At 42.4% G+C, this 14670-nt stretch overlaps 1 long non-coding RNA gene across 1 annotated transcript; it reads right to left on the bottom strand.

Moving 5' to 3' along the window:
* Positions 1-531: 531 nt before the first annotated feature.
* On the bottom strand, positions 532-3908 carry LOC126998931 (uncharacterized). The gene is made up of 3 exons (XR_007753072.1): positions 3772-3908; positions 3547-3644; positions 532-786 (listed from the first exon to the last, which is right to left on the bottom strand). It is a non-coding gene; the product is annotated as an uncharacterized LOC126998931 (long non-coding RNA).
* Positions 3909-14670: the final 10762 nt, after the last annotated feature.

Below are 14670 nucleotides of genomic sequence, written 5' to 3'. Positions count from 1 at the left end.
AGTCCAGTAAAGTGACACAGTAGTTGTAGAATTATGATATTTAAGTAGTCCAGTAAAGTGACACAGTAGTTGTAGGATTATGATATTTAAGTAGTCCAGTAAAGTGACACAGTAGCACTAGAAGGGATTGGTAGCAGCTGTGGGTGTTCTTAGAGGAACTATAGTCGGTTTCATTTCATCTGTCCACCTACCACCTGGGATATTTCAGTCTCCGCCGAGTGGCCTAAGACTGCCCACAAGCTGTCCAGGAGACCACCTATCAACCCGCACGGTGACCACTCGGCCAGCATCTCCCCTTATGTATGGTATATTATCGATGTGAAGCGGCCTGTGAGAGAGCGAGAGAGAGAGAGCGAGAGAGAGAGAGCGAGAGAGCGAGAGCGAGAGCGAGAGAGCGAGAGAGAGAGAGCGAGAGAGAGAGAGAGAGAGAGAGAGAGAGAGAGAGAGAGAGAGAGAGAGAGAGAGAGAGAGAGACCTTTATCGCCTGTTACTAAAATACTTCAAAGACCGTCCGGGGAATAAGTGCCATGGTATTTCTCCAAAGTTTTTATTAAAAAAAAAGAAAAGAAAAAGAAAGTCTCTCGAACTCTTACATACACAATCATTAACCAGCAAAACACCGCCAGTCCATTAGAGGTACTGGAAGGTGGCCCCTCCACGCCAGGGAATGGAGGGAACACCGGGTGGAGTAGAGGTAAAAGTCGGTGGCCCACACTGGCGCTGTCAAGGTCCACTCCATGGTAAGTCTGGATCGCGCAGGTGTGCGATGGCTGGGTGCGCGCACACCTGGAAGATTCAAAAGGGTGGAGCTGCCATGACAAACTGTCACGTTCTCCAAGGGTACGCCGCAGTCAGTGTAAAAAAAAAGCGAAACCAAATAACTTATTGCTACCATTCTTAAAAACTGTCGCTTATTTCCACTGCCATTAATTATTACATGCTTGAGCATAATAAATGATACTGTACAACCAAAGTAGTGCAGTACCATCAAATACTTACAGCCATGGTGTACAGAACGAATGAGAACATGACTTATTCAATGAACGCTAGCAATAAATACTTTTAATTTTCTCTCAAGGGTACTGTGTGTTTGCGGTGTACTGAGGTCACTGGAGAACATGGCAGCTTACCCGGCAGCTCAGCATTAGCGATGCGACGGGGAAAAAATGACTTAGATATATAGATGGGGGGAAAAAATGACAGATATACAGATGGAGTAAACGACTACCAAGTTGCAACTAAGGAACACTATCCAAAAGTATCTACTAATTCTCAAATACGATATTACGCCTCCATATTATAGTTAAGGGACGAAATACATGTCCCTCAACCATAATATGAAGGCGCAAGTACTTAAAAGTAAAGAAAAAGCCTAATCCCCTTCCCCTAACGATCTTGGGGGACCCGTGGGAAATCGGTGTTTTTGGGTGGGGGAGCATATTTAAACTACTCCAATCGAACTTTACATAACCAAACCTCTAACGAGATGAGGGATGTTTTATATATTCGGGTGGAGCCACAGATGAAAGGAGTGTGGGGGTAATACTTACGAAGATTATTTTTGCAAGCCTAGTTGGATACTGGGCGATATCAGATCGAGTGTTGCTGGTGAACATTAATAGAAACCCCATTGATGTCAATATTATACAAGTTTACGCACCTACCACGGAAAGTAGCGAAGAGGAAATAAATCATTTCTATTACAACTTGAACTCTGCAAAACAACAATGTAAGGCTCATGAAATAATAATGATTATGGGAGACTTAAATGCGAAAGTGGGAAGAGGAAGAGTGGGAGATACAGTCGGCCCTTTCGGACTTGATGACAGAAGGGATGTGTGGATTGAATGGTGCGGGGAAAATAGTCAAATGATCGCGAACACCTGGTTCCGATTGCATCCAAGGAGACTGTATGCATGGAAGAGCCCTGGAGACAGTTATAGAAATCAAATAGATTACATAACTATAAATAAAAGGTTCAGAAACTCGATAATTGCAAAACTTATCCCAGTGATTGCAGTGACTAGATTAAACTTAAAAAGCATACAGAAAAGTAAAACCCCCAAATGAATTTAAAAGAACTTAGGAAGGAAGGAGGACAAAGACATAGTGTAGCAGTTCAAAATAGATGAGGCTCTTTTGGAGGAAAATTAATGATAAACTAGAAAATGAATGGACATGCTTACAAAAAGCATATGTGGAAGTGGCTGAGGAAATAATACCAAGGAAAGAAAGAAGAGCAAGACGAGCGTGGATGACAGAAGATATCCTCGACCTGATGGAAGATCGAAGGGCGTTTAAGCATAGGAATGCAGTAAGATACAGAGAACTGAACGGATAAGTAAAAAGACGATATTCTGCTGCAAAGGAAAAGTGGGTAAATGTGATGATAGAAGACTTGGCAAGTAGGGATACTCAAGTGATGTACGAAAGCGTGAAGAAGTTTACTGGCAGAAGAAATATAAGTACAGGAGAAGCAATAATGAAACGAAATAGAAAGATAGCAATGGAAAAGGAGGAAGTTGGAAGGTTTCGTTTAGTCGGCGCAACATCTGTGGTCATATGCCGGAGAGAGTCAGAAGGGGAAGGAATTATAGAAGGAAACATATCCCAGGAAACGGGACACAACCCCCGATTAAGACAGGGGCGTGGGTTTTCGGAAAAGCCGCCAATTTTTTTCCTCCTTGCGAACGAACCAGCTTCTCTCTCGGTAGCCGAGGTGCTGTGTGCTAACAACTTTCACAAAGCCCCTGGAAATGAAGTCAATAAGAACAAGAAGTAGAGCGGTTAAAACCTGTGTGTCGGTGTTTGATGTACGGATCAGAAACCCTGACGATTAGTAAAAAAGAGGAAAAAAGCTGAAAGCCTTGAATGTGCTGCTAAAGAAAGTTGTGTTGAAATATCCGTGGATAGAGGACATCAAATGAAGTGCTAAGGAGAATGGATGGAGTGGATGAGAGCTACTGGTAAATGAGCAAAAACAGTGAGTTGTTGTTGTTGGATGAAGAAGGAGAGAAGGGAATGGAAGAATAACAGGAAGAAGAGAATCCCAGGGAGCAGAGAAGAGGCAACAAGAGGATGGAAGGAAACGGGAGAACACTGGGAGGCACACTGGGAGGGGACAGCTGCTGCAATTAACGAGAGAGGTGTGGCAGTCCATGGTCGCCAACGTCTGCAGGGGCACGGCACTTCAGTAAGTAGCCTCTACCGGGGGCTTCGCCCCCCTCGACCCCCCTCCTAACCAGGGGGGGTGCAGCCCCCCTATTATGCGCCGGTAAAACTAGTTTAGTACAACAGTATGCAAGACTTTGGAAAGGTTATTATTCTCGTGGAGGCAATATTGGAGGTGCGTAGCGAATCTCCATATTTACCCTCAAATTAGATGGAGTAAACGACTACCATCTTTCACCAGTTAGTTGCAACTAACACTATCCAAAAGTATCTACTAATTCTCAAAACTTGTAATAAGCACAACTTGGGCTAATCTTACAAAACATTAAAAACTAGTCAGGCAATAACTGATAAGAGTATCAGGGGTCTGCATACCTTCACTCAACCGTCGCGTCAGTCGACCTGCGAGGCACAATGACAAGCCATCTCGGCAGTCTCACTTGTGTGGGTCAACCAACTCGGGACTGCGACCGCTGCAATACAATAACAGGAAATTAGTTGACATTTATAATACACATTTGTTTAACATTACTCAAGAAATAAAGTTATGAGGATACACATACGACCCTTCCCACATGGTTCTGCAGGCGAGTCACGTACCACCAACAGGACAACCACCACCACACCCTGGGAACACCACAACACGTAAAACACCGCAACACAAGCACCACACGCAGAACCGCCTCCTTCCCCCGGTCGCCAGCCAGGAACTGCGTCCCTTTTACTGCTGCACTAGCCTCGTACTTATCCCTACGAATCTCTGAACATCGACTCATGAATCACAAGATAAACCCCGAAGCATATTCGTTCTTTTTGCTCATTTATTACAAACCACTCTACTTTTAGTTTTCCTTTATGTGAAAAATACAACCGTGATGGGTTTATGATGACACCATGCAATGCTTGTCCTACATTTTTCACCCAAGAAGCTGATATGACATCTCATCTGTGACGGCTTGACCAGTGGAGGCCTCTGATTGGCTCTCTCAGACGCTCATGTAAGCTAGTGATAGAAAACGGGATAAAACGCTTTTTTAGAGCATCTAGGTAATTACGTGGTTACAATAAGAATTATGTTTTCGTTTCAATTACATGACAATCAGCTAAATACTTATATAAATATAGAAATGCAATGCAAAACAATGCAATGTGGCATTTGTACAATCATGAAAACATTTAACATAGCAACTTGTGCCACACCTCATCTTCCTTTAGATAACTTAACTAACGTCTATCACCAATGTGCCGACACCAAGACGCCTCAGTGGCACGGGTGCAAAGCACAACTCTGCCTAGCGACTTGGTGCACGACCGTCTTCGGCATCACCTACGTACAGGAGTCAGGGTCATTGGGTAGTTACTGGCTTCGTTTTATCTATTATCTTAATGCTATGTTAGAGAAATATATTCACTCTCTAGTGCAGTGGCTCTTAACCTTTTCAGAGGCGTTGAACCCTAACGAAAACCTCCGCACAGTAAGCGAAACCCTCAAGTATGAAGAAAAAAAAAAAGAAGAAAAAAAAATACAAAAATGCAGAAAAATAGCTTTAAAATTCGAGTATATTTAGATAATACAAAAAATAAATCTAATTTTAATTAATACAAAAATAAAAGAAAACCGGCTTAAAATTCAATTGCAAAATTGCAGTGTGTTCCGGAGAGCTTTCGCCGAACCCCTGATACTGGCTCAACGAGCCCCTGGGGTTCGGTCGAACCCAGGTTAAGAACCACTGCTCTAGTGTATTAGGCTGGCGAACAAGGATAATAATTTCAGATTAGAACGATAGCATTAATTTTTCATGACTGCAGAGTTCCAGCGTGCACAGGACACTGATCTGGTTTTAAATTTTCTTGTGTGTGCTATCAGAACGAGAAGAACAAGAGCTGTGGGTCTCCAGCTTGCTCGGTGAAGATAGTGTCTGAATTATCGATGTTTTGCTAATGTTTGTTACAAACATTAGCAAAATATCGATAATAATAATAATAATTCTACTCACAGTATTTATTTCATACCTGCGGCAAAATACAAGATGCTGCTTTTCAATTGCAAGCAAATGACTGAAACATTTAAGTTCAGCGGTGTCAAAATCATCAAAGTACACATTACTATAACTACTTCTCGCTAACTTCAATTTTCATAAATATGCGCTATGGCAACAATGAACACGAGCAGGCAATCATCAAATTAGAACTGTACCGTACTTAGAACCACTGCAAGCATAAATACAAAAGCTTCATCTTCTCTGTGCTGCAGCTTGGTCATGGCAAGGCAATGCTTAATAATATTCTCACGAAAATCACGATATTTTCAATTCGAACAACGCTCAGCCACGGCAGCCTTAATGTTTGCTCGGCAGATTCAATACCTTGTTCTGATTTATTCGTGCAGTTTAGCGAACAGACTACTGAGTATAATAATATTCAAACAGCAGAAATAAATATGGAAAGAGCTCACTTTGTTAGCTAGAAAGTCTCATTACTGAGAAAGCATATATGAAGTTACTAAATAAGCACATGGAAACTGTTCGGGGTTTGGATAGGGCAGGGTTTATGGTATCTTCAAACACATGATGGGCAGCAACTTACAGCATAAATTAGCAAAGAAAAAATTTACTTTTTGGTGTAGTAACTCAGTACTGTAGAGGCACATACCAATTAACTGAGTAAACGTATAACTACATGACCTTAACTGCTACAGGACCTTAATTACATACGCTGTTGAACAAGTGACGCTGCCAAAATAGGGTACTTAGACAAGCAATAGAACAACTATGTACACAAATGGCTCCCACAGGACTACAAAATTATCTGGTCCCTGAAATGCCGCAGTGAGCTCAGCATGACTTCAATTTGTGCTCTGAAAAGGTGACGCTAAAAAAGGAACACATTACTCCGGCTGACTTGAAAATAACATCCGATATGACTACAAAGTTATCCGCCTTCCTCTACCACGACACATTACCCCTCACACACCACGCCAACACCACCACCTTCCTCTACCATGCCGCAACATCCACCCACCCCACGCCCACCACTACCACCTTCCTCTACCATGACACACCACTCACACACCGCACGCCCACCACCCGATAAGGACTTATTCATCTACCTGACGCTGGCAAGAATTACTAATGACACCGATCGCCGTGGGAATGCGACGAAGTGGACAGAACAAATGATTATTGGTAAGCCATCTCTTCAGGTGTGTGCGTGTGCGTGTGTGTGTGTGTGTGTGTGTGTGTGTGTGTGTGTGTGTGTGTGTGTGAGTACTATATACAAATAAAAACAAACTCTGCCATGTATGTGTGTTTGCGTGTTGTTAATGAGTACTCCACACCGATCACGTAACGGACGGCGCGCCCTTGTGTGCCTAAGAAAGTATACATGAAAAGGAAAATTGGCTACTGTGGCACATGTACGCAATTTCCAACACCGTGTTTCCGAGTACTCGAGAACCCTGGGCTGCGTGATGTGCTGTGTGGGGTAGATAACAGGGGGTGCTTAAGAGAGTCCGGGAGGAAGTGGAGGAGCAAGGGAGCAGTATATGCCCGGGAGGATTTTTTTCTTTTTCAACGTACCGGTGGTGTTTGTTTACGCAGTGATTTTCTTAAGTCGTCCCTCGTGAACGCATCGAAAAGTATTAAATGTTTTTATACGCGAGAAGCTTCCGTGTTTAGTACTTGTTAATATCCTTGCGTGCGCGTGAGAAGGCTTGCTATAACCAGCCTTATGACCTCTATTATTAGAAGAGTAATTTGTTTTAAGGTGAGCAAGGTACTTTTTTCCTCTTTGTTTTTCTGGTTATAAAAGCCTTAACAGGTGCCTGATAAAGCTGGGCTCTTGATAATAGGGATCACGACTCTGTACTACTTCACGATAACCTATACTTTGTCGGTCACCACTTAGGCACAAGGAGATAACTTAATATCGGAAGGCGGGAGGCGCTAGCAAATGGTCGTGAAGGTAATAATGCTTAGAAAAAACTGCGTTGCAGGAAATAAGATAATACATCCTGTGTTGTGACCCCCCCCTTCTTTTTTTTACCCAGGCCTGCCATGTTGCATTCAGGGCTCGCTGGCGTGTGCTTCTGCTTTGTGTTCGTTGCTTCAGTAGAGTTATACGACCGGTAAACTAACGGTCCAGCTGAATTTATGAGGTTCGTCGATACCATTACATCCATTACGGTGGAAGTCTTGGTGAGCGGTACACAAATACACAAACATGCGCTAGACAAACACAGCTGACAAATGGAAGCTATATCAACAATTCTAATACGTATAACAATATTTTTTTAAACAATAACAATCCGAATAGGAAAATAGTGTAGTGATGAGGATAGAGCCAACGCCGTGATTAAATTTACTGTATCGTTTTGAAAATGTCTTGTTCAGTTCTATCCACGCTTTGCCCAATTCTGCTCTCCATGAATCAAAAAGATAAAAAACGTAGCATGTATTAGAATGAAAATCTTCAATGGTGATTTGTATTTAAAAAGGGCAATTTTTTATGTCTATTCGCTATTTTTATATTTACGGATTATTTTTTACAACTGGGAACTATTTTAGTTACTACACATTGTTATCTGGCCATTCCTTACTGCTAGATTTTTTTTTATATTTCTTTTTCTAGTTGCTCTAGAATCCAGATGTCCATGTCGCCACGTAAAAAGAGTGATGCTATTTTAGGGGTATTTAACTGTCATTATTATTCGTAAGACCTCACACGAAAAACATTATTATTATCATTGTTGTTGTTGTTGTTGTTGTTGTTGTTGTTATAGTTGTTATTATTGACCCTCAAATAGGTTGACTGCATCCACGCGCCACGTCGTATGAAGTTAATATCATGTAGGCTATATACCGTTGCCAAGCACGTCTCTGTTGCCCATAGGTGTGACGCGTCTCTCTCAACGAGGCATCGAGGGCAAGCCGGGTAGGGGGAGGAGGAAGCGTACGGGGAAAAAGTGGAGGTGGAGGGTGAGGAGTACGCCACGAGGGGAGAGTGTAGGGAGATTACTTTTCGTGCGTGCAACGTGTTTGAGTTTATGGCTGTCTAAAGACCGTATTTACAGTTACAGTTGTTAACTCTTGTGAGGGTGAAGAGAGTGCGTGCTAGCGAGGGGAGGTGGTTGTACTAAACGTTATGTGTGAGTATGTGGAGGATTCTAAAATGTGGTGTGTTTGTGTGAGGGGAATGGCAGGGACCTATGTGGTGGGAGGTATGGCGGGGAAGGAGGGACGCAGAGCAGGGGAGATGAGTGCAGGAGGGTTGGAGGGTGCGTGATAGAGGGGTGCTAGACAGGAAAAGGGTGGAAGGGCGAGAGGAGGAGGGGAAATGGAGGGAGCGCAGGAGAGGAGGGTAAGAAGGGGAAGGGGACCACTGCACGCACTTCTGAAGCTCGAAATTGGATATGGTACTTTAGACAATTGGGCAAAAAATCCTTACATAAGTGTAGAACTAAACGTTGGTGTCACTCATGTAGTACACGATCATTAGTCACTCCGTGCCTCCAAGCTTTGATGTCACACAACTTGAACAAGAGTTGCTCAGAAGTGTTCGCTTTCAAATTAGACAAAAATATATTTGTGTGTGTGTGTGTGTGTGTGTGTGTGTGTGTGTGTGTGTGTGTGTGTGTGTGTGTGTGTGTGTGTGTGTGTGTGTGTGTGTGTGTGTGTTACGCTGCTGATAAGATTATGCCTTGAAAACCTTACGAAATTTGAGCTAAGATCTTGGAGCCTCAGCTTAAGAAATCGATCGACAAAAAAAGCATTAAGGTCACGATTACTATAGAGTTTGAATGCAGATTAACCTTTTTCGTTAACTTGAGGCCCGCGTTCATTCACATCCTATCTCAGTACAAATGGTATTCCTATGGGATGTAATTCTCGGACCGTAGATGTGATAACGGAATTTCATTTACCGGCTTATCCTGATGATGTCCCGGGGCTGTGGCGCTACTTTCCTTGAGCTCCAAGTTATCCCCTCTCAAGGGACATATACTGTTGACAGCTGTGTAGGGAGCGGCACCAAAACATGCACCAGCCAGAAGGGGCAAGTGTCAAGCAAGATGGGAAACAGTCAGCCGACTTAGCATCTTATGTCCACTCTGCATCTGTAAATAAAATTTGACTCATCATAAATAAATCAGGACCCTGTCGATCTAAGGTAAGAACAAAATTCTACAACTTATTGAACTAAGAGATGACGACGGTTAAAATTATTCAGTCATTGGCGGGTTCCAGTATGATAAAATTTAGACCTTCTCCTAGCCGGATTTTTTTTGTCGCCTCGCGGGCTTTTGTAGTTTTCAGCCTTTGAGCCGCCTCCCTTGCCGTAAAAAAATAAACAAAACTCGTATACTCCATCCCTTACACATACACCATGCGCAGACTCTTATTATGCATGTATCTGTAATATAGACAACTGACACGTAATATAATAGGTAAACGAATATGATCGGCTTTAAATTTTAAAAACAACAATAAAGAATCAAAGTCTCACCCAGCGACTTGTGTGTCACCGGCCGGGACAATATTCTGCAAGTGCCTCGGTAAATCTCTTCCTTGATGGCGTGTTTGCAGGCGCAGTTCCATGTATCAGGTGGAGGAGGGCTGAGCCGACGTCGTGACCTTCCCCAGCCTGCACGCCGAGAAATATGGCCTCATCCGGCGCGCAACTCTGCAAAATTGGCTCCACTCAAAGTTAGGACCTGCCTTCAATATTGGCCACACCTGATCCACGACTACTACTGCGCCCTGTCCATCACCGCCGCTGCCTCGCCTCCTCGGCCTCCTCCCGCCCCAAACTTCGCCCATACTGACAGTAAACATTCACTTCGCCTAAACCAGGAGCGAACAATGTCCTTAACACCGTGAGGGACAGCCTGGCGAAGAAGAGCGCTTTGGGGGTGTAATGACGGTGCAGGAAGGCTCTCACCACTTTCCTGCTCTATGATGAATAAGCATAAAGAAACGTAACGCTACAATACATTAATGATGATAAAAAGTGTTCGGGGGATGTCAAGACCAAGTAAGAGCACTATACAACCTACCTACCCCTCACTCCTACTTCCCTGCCCAGCAACTTGGCAACATCAACTGAGGGAATATAATGATGTAATTCATAAAGAAGCAACATAGCCAACACTTTCCAGAGGAAATTGTCAAGACACATTTGGAATTAAGCCTGATTACATTAGTTAAGCGAACATGTATTCTGTTCTATCGGAGCTGTCTGTCGCTGACCCTTATAATATTTTATTGTTTGTCTCTTGATCTATTTCCATAATTGAAAAACTACGAATACTTAAAGAAACAGACTAATGATACAATCACATAGCAAGCAACAGACACAACACGAAGAAAATTAAACTATATTACACTTAAAAGCTGTACTCTTTCACACAGATTTTTGCTACAAAAACCGAAAGAAAAATAATTACATAATATTTCTGTGAGGAAGACTGCCAAAAATTTAGAGAAAATAAATATAGTATAATTACTACATCCTGTGTTTCCCGACACCACTCACACCACCCATTACAGAATGTAGCCTATTTAGGACAGCAGGATCCTCCCGTGTATTTCTGTTGTAATGAATAATGTGTAGGGCAGATTTATTGTTTGGCATCAAACGTTTAGGATCACCTCACTTATATCTTTAAGAAAATAACTACACTGACTTCAACCTCCGTAAATCACGAATGAGCTTAATCTACGGAGGCTAACTCAATCCTTGGTGAACTGGCTGACAGAACTAACGATCGATTTACTACCTGACTGAGCTTAACCTCCGAAAATAGACTCGCAAATTTTAACAACTTGGAATGAAGGGTTAATGAAGCTATACATAAAGCCATTTGAATACCTAAAATTGTGAATATCCTAGATTATGCCCAAAGACAGTGCACCTGGAGAGAAAGATCAGTTAGTCAAGAGGAAAGTTTTTCAGCTCAAATTAATTGACCTTTTTATTCCCCATCAAGATCGATTATATATTTGTTCCACCTATGAGAAAACTATTGGGTGTGTCTCACAATGTTGCTTCAACTTTCTGTCGGTATCGTTTCAACAAGCTAAAAAACAAGAAACTTGACCTTTACTGGCAACCCTGACTGTGATGGATGACATTTCCTCGACGCTCCAAAGTTTTGCTTCCTTAAAAGAAATAAGCCGGAAAGAAGAAGACTAGGATTAAATGGAGTAGAAAGCTGAGCAGGATGGACTTTTTGACCTCGCTTTTACTCTCTTCACAGTGACGGTACAGATCAACACAAGAAGAAGGAATTTGAAGAGAAATAGCACAAGAAGAAGGAATTTGAAGAGAAATAGCACAAGAAGAAGGAATTTGAAGAGAAATTGCACAAGAAGAAGGAATTTGAAAAGAAATAGCACAAGAAGAAGGAATTTGAAGAGAAATTGCACAAGAAGAAGGAATTTGAAGAGAAATAGCACAAGAAGAAGGAATTTGAAGAGAAATAGCACAAAAAAGAAGGAATTTGAAGAGAAATAGCACAAGAAGAAGGAATTTGAAGAGAAATAGCACAAAAAAGAAGGAATTTGAAGAGAAATAGCACAAGAAGAAGGAATTTGAAGTAACAAGAAGAAGGAATTTGAAGTAAAAAGAAGAAGGAATTTGAAGTAACAAGAAGAAGGAATTTGAAGTAACAAGAAGAAGGAATTTGAAGTAACAAGAAGAAGGAATTTGAAGTAACAAGAAGAAGGAATTTGAAGTAACAAGAAGGAATTTGAAATAACACCAGAAGAAGGAAAATGCAGAGAAGTAACACTAGAAAAATGAAAATGGAAATGAAAAGAATCATCCACCTTTCGGCCCAAACCAACATCACAAAATTATGGGCGAATCTCTTCTGGGAGGAAAGCGGCTCGTTCAGACCCAGGAACACCAGAAAGGATGATAGAAACATCAAGAAAAGGAAAAGAGAAAAATCATCCACCTTTCGGCCCAAACTAACATCACTAAATTATATTATGGGCGAGTCTCTTCTGGGAGAAAAGCGGCTCGTTCAGACCCAGGAACACCAGAAAGGATGATAGAAACATCAAGAAAAGGAAAACAAAAAAGTCATCCACCTTTCGGCTCCTGGGGCCGCAGGGTGGGTGTCGGGTGAATCTCCTATGGAGAGAAGGAGGCTAACCCACACAGTCAAGATAGAGGATAGAGAAAGGAAATTAAATCATCGAGAAAAGAAAATGAAATTACAATATCAAGAAAATAATAAAAAGTCACCCAGCTTTCGGCCCCTGGGGCCGAAAGCTGGGTGACGGGTGAGTCTTCCGGGGAGGCGGAGGCTTACCCACACCCAGCAACACCAACAGAAAGAAAGGGAAATATAACATCAAGAGAAAAGAAAAGAAGAAGAAATGAAAAACAAAGTAAACAAAGCAAAACAAGACAAAACAAAAGCAAAACAAAACAAAACAAATTAAAACAACATAATAAATAAATAAATAAACAACCCAGTAACAAACAATTTAATTTAGCTACTGGGATGGAGGTGGTGGTAGTGGTGGTGGTTGTGATGGTGGTGAATGGGTTTGGTGGTCGGGGTAGGAGTGGTGGTATGGTGGTGGAAACATGATAACATGGAAATGCAGGCAACAGAAAGCCTATTGGCTCATTACGAGGTTGCCTGCTTCGGTGATTTAATCTGCTCGACAGCCACTTGGGGCTTGAGGAGCAGATAAAAGCACCTCGATATTGAGGAGCAAATGAAAGCACCTCGATGTTCGTTTACTCCTGACGCAACGAAATGACGGTCGATTCGATATTTAAAGGAGTTGATGGTATTCGCATTTACTACTTCTGAGGGAAGATTGTTCCAGTGGCGGATGACTCGGTTTGAAAAGAAACTCCTTCCAATGTCTGTGTTACATCGACTCGACTGTATGGGTAAACCGTTATTTCTAGTTCTTGAGTTGGTTTGCAGTTCAAAGAATTTGGAGTAATCGACGTTACTGAACTTTTTCAGGTACTTGAAGACTTGAATCATATCCCCTCGTAGGCGTCTGTTCTCCAGTGTAAAGAAATTGAGTCGCTTGAGTCGTTCCTCGTGAATAGGTAGGGAGAGTAATAAAGGCAGCTAAACTGAGAAGCTGAAGGCAGGCACTAGAGGGTGACCTGTAGCCTAGCTGTGATGGTGACGGTGTGGTGGCGGCGGTTCGATAAACGTATGGTGATGTAAATGCATAAGTGTGGAGGGCGGGGAAGGGGAAAACGTGATCCATCAATTATGGTGGATATTACTGCGTTCAGAATAAGGTACTTGTGACACCCGTGAACGTTAAGAATTTATCACAAATGTCAAAACGTGTAGAGGGGCTGCCACTACAATGTAAATTTTGCCACATTTCTTAAGAAAAAAAAGTGTCATCAAGAACAGCTAACGGGACACCGACCTGTTCAAACGATTTTTTTTTTCTTGCGTCTAGGCGGCGTTTGTCAGGCCTCTCCTTATTGGCTGGAATCCTCTCCTTCTCAGGAGGTTGTCTGTCATTCACATGATTTTGTGCTACATGTCTGTATTATTTGTATTATATCTTGTATAAGAAATGAGCTAAGGAAAATAATATAGAAACATGTAGCACGAGAGCCAGAAAGAGATTCAGCCAATGACGAGAGGACACAAACACTGCCGAGGCGTCAGAGAAACACTTCGTCTGTACAGACTTAACCTGTTGGTTTGGTTAGTTATTTACATCAATACTACTATCCATATCAGACCCTATGACATACCGTTTTTCGCAAATATCTTTCAAACGAAGACTCGGATCAGCATGAGACTTTGGCACATATTGTTTCACACACTCCGCTAATTTTTGACGCTATTGTGCAATGCCAGATGCGGTTAATTATAGCGTTTACTCTTGACTGTGATGGCAAAACCTGCGTGAGCCACTTACACATTCGAACAGGTGAGGCGTGACGTATTTGTGACGTGTATCCACCACCTACCTCCACCCCTGGCTTCCCCTACTCCCATCCCTCCCTTTCCCTCCCTCCTCCTTTTCCCCCGCACTCTCTCCCACCGCCCACTTTCTCCCTCTCTCCTCCCTCTCTCTCTCTCTCTCTCTCTCTCTCTCTCTCTCTCTCTCTCTCTCTCTCTCTCTCTCTCTCGGTGTACATGAGATGTGAAGCGTTGCACACACATGACTTGTCTACAATGGCGGATAACTCGAAAGTATATGCTAAGTATGGTAGGGTGTTTTTTGCACACAACCCTGATTCCTGTTCCAGCGTAACTGGATGTTGCTTAAGTGCTGTGTGAGGTTTGTTTGGCAGTTATAGAACCATTGAAAGTTATACGAGTATATGACCCTCCTGCCCACAGGTTACGTTGAGCGTATGATGGGATGAAGCACGTAGCTGACGCTTGACCATTTATAGGAAATCACGTAAGAGACGGAAAGGAATGACGTTGGAATTGCAGCGGGAATTCATTGTAAAGTAAAAACGTGAAACGAAATTGGAGAAATATAT

The sequence above is a fragment of the Eriocheir sinensis genome, chromosome 15 (genome assembly GCF_024679095.1).
Source record: "Eriocheir sinensis breed Jianghai 21 chromosome 15, ASM2467909v1, whole genome shotgun sequence".
In the NCBI taxonomy this organism is placed as follows: Eukaryota; Metazoa; Arthropoda; class Malacostraca; order Decapoda; family Varunidae; genus Eriocheir; species Eriocheir sinensis.
This window is presented reverse-complemented; position numbering and strand designations above follow the sequence as displayed.